The sequence below is a fragment of the Mixophyes fleayi genome, unplaced genomic scaffold (genome assembly GCF_038048845.1).
Source record: "Mixophyes fleayi isolate aMixFle1 unplaced genomic scaffold, aMixFle1.hap1 Scaffold_32, whole genome shotgun sequence".
In the NCBI taxonomy this organism is placed as follows: Eukaryota; Metazoa; Chordata; class Amphibia; order Anura; family Limnodynastidae; genus Mixophyes; species Mixophyes fleayi.
The window spans coordinates 656,516-674,443 of record NW_027447221.1 but is presented as its reverse complement, the minus strand read 5'-3'; positions in this window follow the sequence as shown (position 1 = coordinate 674,443).

Below are 17,928 nucleotides of genomic sequence, written 5' to 3'. Positions count from 1 at the left end.
TACCAGTGCGCCCACTAATCAGCCGCTGAACGCAGTGCCTTCCTACCCCACCATTGACAAAAACCCCGGACTAACTTGAGGGATGGGTGGGTGGGATCTCGTGCTGCAAGTGAAGTAAAGCAGGAAGTACATCCTGCTATATTCTATCAAGGTCCCTCCCACATGGACCCCCATTGGTCGGTCCCCACCCCATGTTAAAACACACCAGGTCATCATTCAGCTTGTTACAAACCCTGTCGCCCTTTAAGTGCGTTCGTCCTAATAGCCTCACTTGTCATAAAGGGCTCACTGTGTATGTTACCACAAACTTCACATTAACCTTAACTTTATACCATAGCATGCAAATAAAGACACGGAGACCTGAATAAGTTATTAAACCTTGGCAGGAATTTTATTATAAGGATTTTATATTAACTAACCTATGGTGGCGGAGAAAGAGCACTGCGGGACAGCTCACGAGCTGATCACACACGATTACTTAATGGACTGGCGCAAACTGCCGTAAGTCCGCAAAAAACACGGGGGAACAAATCCCTACATACATAGCGCTGAGTTGGCGTCAGAGTGACTGCCCCTTACAACTCACGCTGCCCTCCCTCACCGAGCCGGACAGGGACCCTCCTCACCGAAGGACCAAAAGGAGTTACTGTTACATCAAAGGGGGCAGTGACCTACGACCAACTACCAGTGCGCCCACTAATCAGCCGCTGAACGCAGTGCCTTCCTACCCCGCTGCGCCCTACAGACGCCGCAGCCCGCCACCAACTAACCGAAACACGCCTCCACTCCCCCGTAAATCCTGTCTATAAAGAAACCCATACCCTCTTCATTAAGGTGAACGCCGTCCCGTCTAAAAAGATGTGGTGCCTCTACCCCTAACCCCGGGTGGTCTATGACTATGCCTCCCATGGACCGTACTATTTTTCGGATGGCACTATTTAGCTTCCTAACCATAGCCGTCATCTTTTTTATAGGAATGGCTGTCCTCCATACTAAACGGGGAATGAGTGCTGACCAACCAATAGTGATGTCTGGCCACGCCTCATGTATTTGACGTAGGTCCTCTCTGATTTTAACGATGAGATCTAATGATTTACCCTTACCTAAATCGTTACCTCCCGCATGTACAACCAGAACGTCCGGTGGGCCTTGTTGTTTTATGAGCCTAGTCAACCACGGAATAAGGTCCTGCCAGCCTAAACCTCTTTTACCCCACCATCTAATCACCGTGCCGCAATTATCCGAGATACTTTTTGACCTGGGGTGGCCAGCGGCCCAAAAAACAAACGAATGACCGATGATCCACACCGTCTTAGTTCTAACACCATCACCTGAAATCAGAGAACCCATGTTAGCATGAAATCATTGAATTGGGCAGACAGACAGGCGTGGTATACAGGTATAAGAAGGATAAGTGCTTGTTAACAGAAAAACGTAACACGAAGGGGGGTAAGGGAAGGTAGACACAAACAGGGAGCAGACCACCCAGGCGAAGGTAAACAACACCCGGAAAAACCCCGGCTGCACACCACTAATCAGGACTTACGCCCAGGGAAACCCGGGTGAAAATCCCTTCGCGCCCCCGCGTTAAAGCGGCGAGCGGAAAAGCCCAGGGTAGCCCACCAAGTGGAGGGGAAGATGGGAGGGGTAAGGGAAGTGGGATGGGATGGTTTGAAGGCTCAGACGAGAAGGAAAGTGTGAAAAGAAAAACTGCAAATCACAATAAATTGTTAAACAACACAACATTCAATCAATAACTTTGTCAATTCTCACATAAGACTGGTAAGCCGTGGACTTCCAGCGGCCCAAAGCTTTTATAGCTTCGTTAGAAGATCCAGCCAAAGCGGCAGATGTAGCTGCCCCGATCCTAAATGAGTGAGTCCCGTATAAGGTGCTGTTTAAATTAAGCGACTGTAAGGTCCGCTTTAAAATGGCCGCAAATTGATATTTAGTCAGAGGAATGCTATTACTGTGACACAGAAACAAGTTGGCCTGGGGTCTCCTGCTCATAAACTGTGACGCCAGCCTAAACGGGCAGATATGCTGAAGCTGTTGAGGAGCTAACTGCACCCACGATCCCTTCCCGCTCTGATCAGTCTTAGATCTAACTATTTTGCAGGCAAAGGTCCCTTCGCCCAGACTGACATGTTCTGCTCTCAACCCAGACTCTTGATGCCCTCTGGACCTAGCTACCAGCTCCGAAATGCGAAAAGCCCCAAAAAAGGCCATGGAAAAAGCCAAACTAAATAAAAGCTTCTCGTATTCGTCCGAGGTAACCAAACCCACTCTCCGTATCAAATCCTCCAAGATGTTAAGGGTAATTGGTAAACGGGCATCGCTATGAGAAGGACGGATTCTCCCCCAACCCTTCAAGGCCTTATTAATTAAAAATTGTTTGGTAACGTCCGGGTAACCCTGCAGCTTGGCCATAAATGATATACCAGCCAGGGTAGATGCCATAGAGGTCTTAGAATCACCTTCGGAATATCTGTCCCACATAAAGGCTAGCATAGCATCTCTCTGACCTGCCTCGGATTGGTCTTTCTGCCTGCTGAACAACGACCACCATCTCCATGACGCCTGATAGGATCTCAGGGTGGAGGGAGCTACCGCTTGTTCCGCGAGGCCTCTTATGCCGGCTTGATGATCTGCCAAACACAAGGGGGACACGGGGTACCAACACGGTCTGCGTGAGGAGCAAGGCTGCGAAACCTGTCCCAGTGGAATCGGGACAACGCATCTGCTAGGCTATTCTGCACCCCCGGAACATGCCTCGCCCTGAATGAAATGTCATTCTGCAAACAGCGCAACACTAGGTGCCGCAAGAGCAATATTGCCTGGTAGGCCGATGCACTCTGCTTGTTGATGGACTGGACCACCCCCAAATTGTCACACCAAAAAACTATGTGCCTACCCCGCAAAACGGGTGCCCATAATTCAATTGCCACCACAATCGGGAATAATTCAAGAACCAACAAGTTCCTAGTGGTCCCATTCCTGTGCCAATCATCGGGCCAGCTATCTGCACACCAGTGTCCATCCAGATAAGCCCCAAAGCCGGATGCCCCAGCAGCGTCTGTGAACAAGTTAATTTCCCCGTTTGTTACTGGAGGTGACGGCCAAATACGCTTGCCATTAAAACCCCTAAGAAAAATGAGCCATATCTGAAGATCCTCCCTAACCACCTTGGATAGTTGTATGACTGCATGTGGCCTACTCCTACCTGCTGTGGCTCTTTGGAGCTTCCTACAGAAAACCCTCCCCATGGGTATTACACGGCAGGCAAAGTTGAACCGCCCTAACAGGGACTGTATCGACCTCAGGGTACTAACGTTTGCCCCTAGCACTTCTGTGATAGCCTCATACATCTTTGTAACCTTGTCTGCTGGAAGCCTGCATATCCCTGCTAGCGTGTCAATCTCGATCCCGAGGAATGAGAGACATGTAATTGGGCCCTCCGTCTTGTCTGCTGCGATGGGAACGCCTAAAACCCTAAACAAGGCCTCCGTGGAAAAAAGCGTATCTCGACAAACCGTGGTACCAGGCGGCCCGATAACCAGGAAGTCGTCAAGATAATGCGCGATCCACCGACACCCTGTCCCGGCCTGAATGCACCAATGCAAGAAACCGCTAAATTTCTCGAACAGTGCGCATGAGATCGAACAACCCATGGGCAGGCAGCGATCGATGTAGTATTCACCACGATGCCGGAAACCCATGAATTGATACGACTCAGGGTGAAGGGGCAGCAATCTGAACGCCGATTCGATATCCACTTTGGCCAACAAGGAGCCCCTGCCGCATTCCTGGACCAGCGCTAGGGCCGATTCGAATGACTGATAACTGACAGAACTGAGATTAACGTCAATTGCGTCATTCACGGATTTACCGGCAGGATGAGACAAGTGCTGGATCAATCTAAACTTTCCTACCGCTTTTTTGGGAACTACCCCTACTGGGGACAAAATCAGATTGGGAATAGGAGGAAGTCGGAACGGGCCAATCATGCGACCCAAACCAACCTCCTTCCCTATTTTTTCGTCTAATACTTCTGGGAAAGCGAGCGCCGATTTCAGATTAACCGGAGCTGCCGAGGAAACGCTACCTTGGACCGGGAGTTTAAAGCCAAAATGAAAGCCGTCATGGAGAAGGGACCCAGTCACCTTATCATCAAACCACCCCAGCCACTTATCCAGCTCAACCAAATCAATTGGCGACGGCCCCTTGACTCGGCAGAGCTGAGCCAGAGCCTCTTCCCCGTCCCCCACTTCCACGGGACTTTGCGCATTCGTTGGCAGGGTGATGGCCGTTACATGACGTGCAAATGTGTCTAAATCTGCAGGCTGAGCCTCTTTGACAGGCCCCTGCATTGAAGTCATAACACCTTCCTTTTGGGGGGAGGACATTCTGCGTCCTCCCCGGCCCTTGAAACCGCCTGACAGAGCTACCCTCTGCAGACTGACTGCTGGGCCTCATTAACTCCAGCCAGGTGTCAATGTCTTTCGATCCCAGAGGAAGTCTCTCACGCCCACTCATCCGTTTCCTGAAAAGCTCGTCATATGCCCTCCAAATTACCGGGCCGTCCTTTACGTACATCCCACTAATAAGGTGCATATACCTCCATACCTCCGCTTGTTCGCTGGGACGGGTCTCTACATATATTGTAGCGAAAATGGAGAAGGCATTAACCCATCTAGAGAAGGATCTGTATTTCTCCTCCCCCATTCCCGACCTCTCACAGGCGGCCGCCAGCGCCTTCCTATCTTCCCCGGTTAACGCGTACATATCCACGTACTTGCCCCTCCTAATTCTATCACGTACGCTAGGCCTTATGCCGTGTGTAATTTCCAGGGATTCTACCTGCCCCAATTCGCTACGAGCCGCTGGTTGGTCTGTGTCTCCTGATTGGGGTGTGTGCTTACTCCGTTTTCCTAACAATTCTGTTTCTAACAACTTAATTAATTTTCTGGGCCTGTCCCCCGAGCCGGAGGACCCACTGCTGGTAGATAAGACAGGTGATGCCAACAAGTGTGATTTATGTGTGTTAACGGAAATGGACTCACCGACAGGAGCGGTATTCCCAGCACCGACAGACGTCTCCCCGAGTGCAGTTGCCGCGACCTGTCCACCAGCCGTGTCCCGGACCGCATCCTCCCTGGACCCTGCCGACCTCATATCACGAGACTCGGACCCCGAACGATCGTTCCGACCGACCCTCGACTCCGGATTTGTAACAGTAGTCTCTGAAACGGGAAGGGGAACAGTCAGCTGAGATCTGGGCAAATAGTCCAAGCGCCGCCGCGCCGCGTTGATGTCTCTATCTACGTTACACGGGTTGAAAGCCGCTAAATGGTCAGGGCTAGGGAACGTAGAAAATTCCTCCCGCATCCGATCGCTAAACCCGGAGGTAGCCCGCCCCCCTAGGGGGAGAGGCCCTGGACTTAAATTACCGCCGCTGGAGTGGTGATAATCGACTATAATGTTATCAGTCCTGACCCCGTGACCCCTATGGGTGAACCCACCCGCCACGATCCCCGGGGAAGAGACCCTTCGTGACGTGTATGGGCGAGACGCTGGAGGTGACAGGCGTTGCCGGCGTGAAGAGGGCCATACAGGCGCCTCGGACCGGTCACTGAAATCCATTGAGGCCCTGGCAGGAAGTGTGTCCCACCCACCCGCATGGTGCTGGTATTCCCCGTGACCCGAGGTATGTCCTTGTGACCTGCTGAACTCTTGACCTCTGCCATGTTGTGACCCCCATGCTGATCCACCACTACTATGGGGCAGGAATGGGCTGGGAGGGAAATGCAATTGGTGGGGTGCTGGAGGGTTATGACCTCGTGACCTGAAGCCGTGGGCTGCCACGGGAGGGGTGATGGGACATAATCTGAACTGGGAATGGCTCCTATCCTCAACAGGGCTGGTTGAAAGGACACCTAATGTGTTAGCCTGGGGAGGGGGGGTGACGGCTACTTGCTGGGACCGCTGAGGCTGCCGCTAAGCTCCCTGACAGAAACGCTGGCTGCCCCTGCAGCCATGTCATATAGATTGGCTGCGCTGCTGGATCCGGCCGGGCGCGATGGAGCGCGCGTTCTGCGCATGCGCGAACCGGCCGGGGGGAGAGGGGAGGGGGCGCCGCTGCGCCTAGTGGCGCGAAATGCTGGGGAGTGCCCGGGAGAGGATCCCAGGGGGGGCCGTGCATTATCGCCGCTTAGCGGCATGTCTGGAGTGAGGGCTGGGGTTTGGAGGGCAGAGGCTGAGGCTGAGGCTGTAAGATGGCGGCGGGAGGGGGTGGGAGAGGGGGACCTGAGGCGTGCCGGGCGAGGAGCATTTCTCTTGGGACGGGGCATTATGCTGGTGGCTGGAGGGAAAGAAACTAATGGCAAACGAAGGGAGGGGGTGACGGCGGGAACGGTAAATGAGGGGCTGAAGGAAGAGGGGGGGGGGGCAGGCCGAATGAGAGGCAGGTAAAGACAAGGGGAGAAGAAGAAGGCTGGTTTTAAAATAATAACGGGAGGGGGAACGTTAAAGGCAAATGGAAATGGGCAAAAGGATACAATAAAACAAAGAATAAACCACAAAATGGGACTTATCCGTTTTCCTCGCTGCTGGGTATCCCTCTGGATCTCGTGCTGCAAGTGAAGTAAAGCAGGAAGTACATCCTGCTATATTCTATCAAGGTCCCTCCCACATGGACCCCCATTGGTCGGTCCCCACCCCATGTTAAAACACACCAGGTCATCATTCAGCTTGTTACAAACCCTGTCGCCCTTTAAGTGCGTTCGTCCTAATAGCCTCACTTGTCAAAGTATTAATACTACGTTGATGTACTTTTGAAATTGGAGAGCTACTTTTTACTAAAAGTACATCTCCCTTATATAATTAAGTATAATGCAGACCTGCTCAAAACTTAGTATAATTAAAGAAGTCTTATGCCATAAATGATGATGATGAGAGCTGCTTATGTGAATGTCTATAGTGGTTTTCTCTACCAGTGTCACTGTATTAGACAACTGTTATCAAACTTAGCAATAATGATGCATTAATCTGCCAATCAAGTGTGAAAGCTGGCTATGTGTATAGGCATAGTAAACACATATCATCATCATCCTCATTATCATTTATTTATATAGTGTCACTAATAGCGCAGCGCTGTACAGAGAACCCATTCACATCAGTCCCTACCCTATTGGAGCTTACAGTCTAAATTCCCTAATATAGACACACACTCACACACAGACAGAGAGGGAGAGACTAGGGTCAATTTTGATAGCAGCCAATTAACCTAACAGTATGTTTTTTGGAGTGTGGGAGGAAACCACAGCACCCGGAGGAAACCCACGCAAACACAGGGAGAACATACAAACTTCACACAGATAAGGCCATTGTTGATATAAGTATTGGCTCTGCTTACCATTGTCCAGTCTAGTACATAACTGTATTAATGCTGTGAAATATTATTACTTTGAATGCCTTAAATATGCAAGAGCGCATTTGGGTAAGTTTATGCTAATAAAAGATATATGCACTTTTCTTGCCTACCCATACTATTTAATAACCACCAAAAATTAAGCAATATGTAAGCACTGCTTCCAGTTGAAATCAGTCTGTCTGTCTATCTATCTATCTATCTATCTTTCTATCTATCTATCTTTCTTTCTATCTTTCTATCTATCTATCCGTCTGTCTATCTTTAAAACTGAAAGACATCCATTAAACATACACAATGACAGCATATTTAGTGTGTAATTGATGCTAAAACACAATTCTCACTCTCCTAATATAGCTGATTTTTGACAATGAACTGCATTTTTCATGTGAAGCATTTGATGTCATAAAGATGTAAACCTCACAAAGCAATTCTGTCACTGGTCAGTTTGCTTGACAGACATCTGACTTTAAGGTACTAGCCAATGGAAACATGGTGACATGTAAATATGAAAGCACATTAGGACAAAATATGCAATAAGATAGAGGCAAAGGGAGATGGCTGCTGGGAATGTATTTCATTTATCCCAGAAAATCTTTAAATCTAAGTATTAATACTACGTTGATGTACTTTTGAAATTGGAGAGCTACTTTTTACTAAAAGTACATCTCCCTTATATAATTAAGTATAATGCAGACCTGCTCAAAAACTTAGTATAATTAAAGAAGTCTTATGCCATAAATGATGATGATGAGAGCTGCTTATGTGAATGTCTATAGTGGTTTTCTCTACCAGTGTCACTGTATTAGACAACTGTTATCAAACTTAGCAATAATGATGCATTAATCTGCCAATCAAGTGTGAAAGCTGGCTATGTGTATAGGCATAGTAAACACATATCATCATCATCCTCATTATCATTTATTTATATAGTGTCACTAATAGCGCAGCGCTGTACAGAGAACCCATTCACATCAGTCCCTACCCTATTGGAGCTTACAGTCTAAATTCCCTAATATAGACACACACTCACACACAGACAGAGAGGGAGAGACTAGGGTCAATTTTGATAGCAGCCAATTAACCTAACAGTATGTTTTTTGGAGTGTGGGAGGAAACCCACGCAAACACAGGGAGAACATACAAACTTCACACAGATAAGGCCATTGTTGATATAAGTACTGGCTCTGCTTACCATTGTCCAGTCTAGTACATAACTGTATTAATGCTGTGAAATATTATTACTTTGAATGCCTTAAATATGCAAGAGCGCATTTGGGTAAGTTTATGCTAATAAAAGATATATGCACTTTTCTTGCCTACCCATACTATTTAATAACCACCAAAAATTAAGCAATATGTAAGCACTGCTTCCAGTTGAAATCAGTCTGTCTGTCTGTCTATCTATCTATCTATCTTTCTATCTATCTATCTTTCTATCTATCTATCTATCGGTCTGTCTATCTTTAAAACTGAAAGACATCCATTAAACATACACAATGACAGCATATTTAGTGTGTAATTGATGCTAAAACACAATTCTCACTCTCCTAATATAGCTGATTTTTGACAATGAACTGCATTTTTCATGTGAAGCATTTGATGTCATAAAGATGTAAACCTCACAAAGCAATTCTGTCACTGGTCAGTTTGCTTGACAGACATCTGACTTTAAGGTACTAGCCAATGGAAACATGGTGACATGTAAATATGAAAGCACATTAGGACAAAATATGCAATAAGATAGAGGCAAAGGGAGATGGCTGCTGGGAATGTATTTCATTTATCCCAGAAAATCTTTAAATCTAAGTATTAATACTACGTTGATGTACTTTTGAAATTGGAGAGCTACTTTTTACTAAAAGTACATCTCCCTTATATAATTAAGTATAATGCAGACCTGCTCAAAAACTTAGTATAATTAAAGAAGTCTTATGCAATAAATGATGATGATGAGAGCTGCTTATGTGAATGTCTATAGTGGTTTTCTCTACCAGTGTCATTGTATTAGACAACTGTTATCAAACTTAGCAATAATGATGCATTAATCTGCCAATCAAGTGTGAAAGCTGGCTATGTGCATAGGCATAGTAAACACATATCATCATCATCCTCATTATCATTTATTTATATAGTGTCACTAATAGTGCAGCGCTGTACAGAGAACCCATTCACATCAGTCCCTACCCTATTGGAGCTTACAGTCTAAATTCCCTAATATAGACACACACTCACACACAGACAGAGAGGGAGAGACTAGGGTCAATTTTGATAGCAGCCAATTAACCTAACAGTATGTTTTTTGGAGTGTGGGAGGAAACCACAGCACCCGGAGGAAACCCACGCAAACACAGGGAGAACATACAAACTTCACACAGATAAGGCCATTGTTGATATAAGTACTGGCTCTGCTTACCATTGTCCAGTCTAGTACATAACTGTATTAATGCTGTGAAATATTATTACTTTGAATGCCTTAAATATGCAAGAGCGCATTTGGGTAAGTTTATGCTAATAAAAGATATATGCACTTTTCTTGCCTACCCATACTATTTAATAACCACCAAAAATTAAGCAATATGTAAGCACTGCTTCCAGTTGAAATCAGTCTGTCTGTCTATCTATCTATCTATCTATCTTTCTATCTATCTATCTTTCTTTCTATCTTTCTATCTATCTATCCGTCTGTCTATCTTTAAAACTGAAAGACATCCATTAAACATACACAATGACAGCATATTTAGTGTGTAATTGATGCTAAAACACAATTCTCACTCTCCTAATATAGCTGATTTTTGACAATGAACTGCATTTTTCATGTGAAGCATTTGATGTCATAAAGATGTAAACCTCACAAAGCAATTCTGTCACTGGTCAGTTTGCTTGACAGACATCTGACTTTAAGGTACTAGCCAATGGAAACATGGTGACATGTAAATATGAAAGCACATTAGGACAAAATATGCAATAAGATAGAGGCAAAGGGAGATGGCTGCTGGGAATGTATTTCATTTATCCCAGAAAATCTTTAAATCTAAGTATTAATACTACGTTGATGTACTTTTGAAATTGGAGAGCTACTTTTTACTAAAAGTACATCTCCCTTATATAATTAAGTATAATGCAGACCTGCTCAAAAACTTAGTATAATTAAAGAAGTCTTATGCCATAAATGATGATGATGAGAGCTGCTTATGTGAATGTCTATAGTGGTTTTCTCTACCAGTGTCACTGTATTAGACAACTGTTATCAAACTTAGCAATAATGATGCATTAATCTGCCAATCAAGTGTGAAAGCTGGCTATGTGTATAGGCATAGTAAACACATATCATCATCATCCTCATTATCATTTATTTATATAGTGTCACTAATAGCGCAGCGCTGTACAGAGAACCCATTCACATCAGTCCCTACCCTATTGGAGCTTACAGTCTAAATTCCCTAATATAGACACACACTCACACACAGACAGAGAGGGAGAGACTAGGGTCAATTTTGATAGCAGCCAATTAACCTAACAGTATGTTTTTTGGAGTGTGGGAGGAAACCCACGCAAACACAGGGAGAACATACAAACTTCACACAGATAAGGCCATTGTTGATATAAGTACTGGCTCTGCTTACCATTGTCCAGTCTAGTACATAACTGTATTAATGCTGTGAAATATTATTACTTTGAATGCCTTAAATATGCAAGAGCGCATTTGGGTAAGTTTATGCTAATAAAAGATATATGCACTTTTCTTGCCTACCCATACTATTTAATAACCACCAAAAATTAAGCAATATGTAAGCACTGCTTCCAGTTGAAATCAGTCTGTCTGTCTGTCTATCTATCTATCTATCTTTCTATCTATCTATCTTTCTATCTATCTATCTATCGGTCTGTCTATCTTTAAAACTGAAAGACATCCATTAAACATACACAATGACAGCATATTTAGTGTGTAATTGATGCTAAAACACAATTCTCACTCTCCTAATATAGCTGATTTTTGACAATGAACTGCATTTTTCATGTGAAGCATTTGATGTCATAAAGATGTAAACCTCACAAAGCAATTCTGTCACTGGTCAGTTTGCTTGACAGACATCTGACTTTAAGGTACTAGCCAATGGAAACATGGTGACATGTAAATATGAAAGCACATTAGGACAAAATATGCAATAAGATAGAGGCAAAGGGAGATGGCTGCTGGGAATGTATTTCATTTATCCCAGAAAATCTTTAAATCTAAGTATTAATACTACGTTGATGTACTTTTGAAATTGGAGAGCTACTTTTTACTAAAAGTACATCTCCCTTATATAATTAAGTATAATGCAGACCTGCTCAAAAACTTAGTATAATTAAAGAAGTCTTATGCCATAAATGATGATGATGAGAGCTGCTTATGTGAATGTCTATAGTGGTTTTCTCTACCAGTGTCACTGTATTAGACAACTGTTATCAAACTTAGCAATAATGATGCATTAATCTGCCAATCAAGTGTGAAAGCTGGCTATGTGTATAGGCATAGTAAACACATATCATCATCATCCTCATTATCATTTATTTATATAGTGTCACTAATAGCGCAGCGCTGTACAGAGAACCCATTCACATCAGTCCCTACCCTATTGGAGCTTACAGTCTAAATTCCCTAATATAGACACACACTCACACACAGACAGAGAGGGAGAGACTAGGGTCAATTTTGATAGCAGCCAATTAACCTAACAGTATGTTTTTTGGAGTGTGGGAGGAAACCACAGCACCCGGAGGAAACCCACGCAAACACAGGGAGAACATACAAACTTCACACAGATAAGGCCATTGTTGATATAAGTACTGGCTCTGCTTACCATTGTCCAGTCTAGTACATAACTGTATTAATGCTGTGAAATATTATTACTTTGAATGCCTTAAATATGCAAGAGCGCATTTGGGTAAGTTTATGCTAATAAAAGATATATGCACTTTTCTTGCCTACCCATACTATTTAATAACCACCAAAAATTAAGCAATATGTAAGCACTGCTTCCAGTTGAAATCAGTCTGTCTGTCTGTCTATCTATCTATCTATCTTTCTATCTTTCTATCTATCTATCCGTCTGTCTATCTTTAAAACTGAAAGACATCCATTAAACATACACAATGACAGCATATTTAGTGTGTAATTGATGCTAAAACACAATTCTCACTCTCCTAATATAGCTGATTTTTGACAATGAACTGCATTTTTCATGTGAAGCATTTGATGTCATAAAGATGTAAACCTCACAAAGCAATTCTGTCACTGGTCAGTTTGCTTGACAGACATCTGACTTTAAGGTACTAGCCAATGGAAACATGGTGACATGTAAATATGAAAGCACATTAGGACAAAATATGCAATAAGATAGAGGCAAAGGGAGATGGCTGCTGGGAATGTATTTCATTTATCCCAGAAAATCTTTAAATCTAAGTATTAATACTACGTTGATGTACTTTTGAAATTGGAGAGCTACTTTTTACTAAAAGTACATCTCCCTTATATAATTAAGTATAATGCAGACCTGCTCAAAAACTTAGTATAATTAAAGAAGTCTTATGCAATAAATGATGATGATGAGAGCTGCTTATGTGAATGTCTATAGTGGTTTTCTCTACCAGTGTCATTGTATTAGACAACTGTTATCAAACTTAGCAATAATGATGCATTAATCTGCCAATCAAGTGTGAAAGCTGGCTATGTGCATAGGCATAGTAAACACATATCATCATCATCCTCATTATCATTTATTTATATAGTGTCACTAATAGTGCAGCGCTGTACAGAGAACCCATTCACATCAGTCCCTACCCTATTGGAGCTTACAGTCTAAATTCCCTAATATAGACACACACTCACACACAGACAGAGAGGGAGAGACTAGGGTCAATTTTGATAGCAGCCAATTAACCTAACAGTATGTTTTTTGGAGTGTGGGAGGAAACCACAGCACCCGGAGGAAACCCACGCAAACACAGGGAGAACATACAAACTTCACACAGATAAGGCCATTGTTGATATAAGTACTGGCTCTGCTTACCATTGTCCAGTCTAGTACATAACTGTATTAATGCTGTGAAATATTATTACTTTGAATGCCTTAAATATGCAAGAGCGCATTTGGGTAAGTTTATGCTAATAAAAGATATATGCACTTTTCTTGCCTACCCATACTATTTAATAACCACCAAAAATTAAGCAATATGTAAGCACTGCTTCCAGTTGAAATCAGTCTGTCTGTCTATCTATCTATCTATCTTTCTATCTATCTATCTTTCTTTCTATCTTTCTATCTATCTATCCGTCTGTCTATCTTTAAAACTGAAAGACATCCATTAAACATACACAATGACAGCATATTTAGTGTGTAATTGATGCTAAAACACAATTCTCACTCTCCTAATATAGCTGATTTTTGACAATGAACTGCATTTTTCATGTGAAGCATTTGATGTCATAAAGATGTAAACCTCACAAAGCAATTCTGTCACTGGTCAGTTTGCTTGACAGACATCTGACTTTAAGGTACTAGCCAATGGAAACATGGTGACATGTAAATATGAAAGCACATTAGGACAAAATATGCAATAAGATAGAGGCAAAGGGAGATGGCTGCTGGGAATGTATTTCATTTATCCCAGAAAATCTTTAAATCTAAGTATTAATACTACGTTGATGTACTTTTGAAATTGGAGAGCTACTTTTTACTAAAAGTACATCTCCCTTATATAATTAAGTATAATGCAGACCTGCTCAAAAACTTAGTATAATTAAAGAAGTCTTATGCCATAAATGATGATGATGAGAGCTGCTTATGTGAATGTCTATAGTGGTTTTCTCTACCAGTGTCACTGTATTAGACAACTGTTATCAAACTTAGCAATAATGATGCATTAATCTGCCAATCAAGTGTGAAAGCTGGCTATGTGTATAGGCATAGTAAACACATATCATCATCATCCTCATTATCATTTATTTATATAGTGTCACTAATAGCGCAGCGCTGTACAGAGAACCCATTCACATCAGTCCCTACCCTATTGGAGCTTACAGTCTAAATTCCCTAATATAGACACACACTCACACACAGACAGAGAGGGAGAGACTAGGGTCAATTTTGATAGCAGCCAATTAACCTAACAGTATGTTTTTTGGAGTGTGGGAGGAAACCCACGCAAACACAGGGAGAACATACAAACTTCACACAGATAAGGCCATTGTTGATATAAGTACTGGCTCTGCTTACCATTGTCCAGTCTAGTACATAACTGTATTAATGCTGTGAAATATTATTACTTTGAATGCCTTAAATATGCAAGAGCGCATTTGGGTAAGTTTATGCTAATAAAAGATATATGCACTTTTCTTGCCTACCCATACTATTTAATAACCACCAAAAATTAAGCAATATGTAAGCACTGCTTCCAGTTGAAATCAGTCTGTCTGTCTGTCTATCTATCTATCTATCTTTCTATCTATCTATCTTTCTATCTATCTATCTATCGGTCTGTCTATCTTTAAAACTGAAAGACATCCATTAAACATACACAATGACAGCATATTTAGTGTGTAATTGATGCTAAAACACAATTCTCACTCTCCTAATATAGCTGATTTTTGACAATGAACTGCATTTTTCATGTGAAGCATTTGATGTCATAAAGATGTAAACCTCACAAAGCAATTCTGTCACTGGTCAGTTTGCTTGACAGACATCTGACTTTAAGGTACTAGCCAATGGAAACATGGTGACATGTAAATATGAAAGCACATTAGGACAAAATATGCAATAAGATAGAGGCAAAGGGAGATGGCTGCTGGGAATGTATTTCATTTATCCCAGAAAATCTTTAAATCTAAGTATTAATACTACGTTGATGTACTTTTGAAATTGGAGAGCTACTTTTTACTAAAAGTACATCTCCCTTATATAATTAAGTATAATGCAGACCTGCTCAAAAACTTAGTATAATTAAAGAAGTCTTATGCCATAAATGATGATGATGAGAGCTGCTTATGTGAATGTCTATAGTGGTTTTCTCTACCAGTGTCACTGTATTAGACAACTGTTATCAAACTTAGCAATAATGATGCATTAATCTGCCAATCAAGTGTGAAAGCTGGCTATGTGTATAGGCATAGTAAACACATATCATCATCATCCTCATTATCATTTATTTATATAGTGTCACTAATAGCGCAGCGCTGTACAGAGAACCCATTCACATCAGTCCCTACCCTATTGGAGCTTACAGTCTAAATTCCCTAATATAGACACACACTCACACACAGACAGAGAGGGAGAGACTAGGGTCAATTTTGATAGCAGCCAATTAACCTAACAGTATGTTTTTTGGAGTGTGGGAGGAAACCACAGCACCCGGAGGAAACCCACGCAAACACAGGGAGAACATACAAACTTCACACAGATAAGGCCATTGTTGATATAAGTACTGGCTCTGCTTACCATTGTCCAGTCTAGTACATAACTGTATTAATGCTGTGAAATATTATTACTTTGAATGCCTTAAATATGCAAGAGCGCATTTGGGTAAGTTTATGCTAATAAAAGATATATGCACTTTTCTTGCCTACCCATACTATTTAATAACCACCAAAAATTAAGCAATATGTAAGCACTGCTTCCAGTTGAAATCAGTCTGTCTGTCTGTCTATCTATCTATCTATCTTTCTATCTTTCTATCTATCTATCCGTCTGTCTATCTTTAAAACTGAAAGACATCCATTAAACATACACAATGACAGCATATTTAGTGTGTAATTGATGCTAAAACACAATTCTCACTCTCCTAATATAGCTGATTTTTGACAATGAACTGCATTTTTCATGTGAAGCATTTGATGTCATAAAGATGTAAACCTCACAAAGCAATTCTGTCACTGGTCAGTTTGCTTGACAGACATCTGACTTTAAGGTACTAGCCAATGGAAACATGGTGACATGTAAATATGAAAGCACATTAGGACAAAATATGCAATAAGATAGAGGCAAAGGGAGATGGCTGCTGGGAATGTATTTCATTTATCCCAGAAAATCTTTAAATCTAAGTATTAATACTACGTTGATGTACTTTTGAAATTGGAGAGCTACTTTTTACTAAAAGTACATCTCCCTTATATAATTAAGTATAATGCAGACCTGCTCAAAAACTTAGTATAATTAAAGAAGTCTTATGCCATAAATGATGATGATGAGAGCTGCTTATGTGAATGTCTATAGTGGTTTTCTCTACCAGTGTCACTGTATTAGACAACTGTTATCAAACTTAGCAATAATGATGCATTAATCTGCCAATCAAGTGTGAAAGCTGGCTATGTGTATAGGCATAGTAAACACATATCATCATCATCCTCATTATCATTTATTTATATAGTGTCACTAATAGCGCAGCGCTGTACAGAGAACCCATTCACATCAGTCCCTACCCTATTGGAGCTTACAGTCTAAATTCCCTAATATAGACACACACTCACACACAGACAGAGAGGGAGAGACTAGGGTCAATTTTGATAGCAGCCAATTAACCTAACAGTATGTTTTTTGGAGTGTGGGAGGAAACCACAGCACCCGGAGGAAACCCACGCAAACACAGGGAGAACATACAAACTTCACACAGATAAGGCCATTGTTGATATAAGTACTGGCTCTGCTTACCATTGTCCAGTCTAGTACATAACTGTATTAATGCTGTGAAATATTATTACTTTGAATGCCTTAAATATGCAAGAGCGCATTTGGGTAAGTTTATGCTAATAAAAGATATATGCACTTTTCTTGCCTACCCATACTATTTAATAACCACCAAAAATTAAGCAATATGTAAGCACTGCTTCCAGTTGAAATCAGTCTGTCTGTCTGTCTATCTATCTATCTATCTATCTTTCTATCTATCTATCCGTCTGTCTATCTTTAAAACTGAAAGACATCCATTAAACATACACAATGACAGCATATTTAGTGTGTAATTGATGCTAAAACACAATTCTCACTCTCCTAATATAGCTGATTTTTGACAATGAACTGCATTTTTCATGTGAAGCATTTGATGTCATAAAGATGTAAACCTCACAAAGCAATTCTGTCACTGGTCAGTTTGCTTGACAGACATCTGACTTTAAGGTACTAGCCAATGGAAACATGGTGACATGTAAATATGAAAGCACATTAGGACAAAATATGCAATAAGATAGAGGCAAAGGGAGATGGCTGCTGGGAATGTATTTCATTTATCCCAGAAAATCTTTAAATCTAAGTATTAATACTACGTTGATGTACTTTTGAAATTGGAGAGCTACTTTTTACTAAAAGTACATCTCCCTTATATAATTAAGTATAATGCAGACCTGCTCAAAAACTTAGTATAATTAAAGAAGTCTTATGCCATAAATGATGATGATGAGAGCTGCTTATGTGAATGTCTATAGTGGTTTTCTCTACCAGTGTCACTGTATTAGACAACTG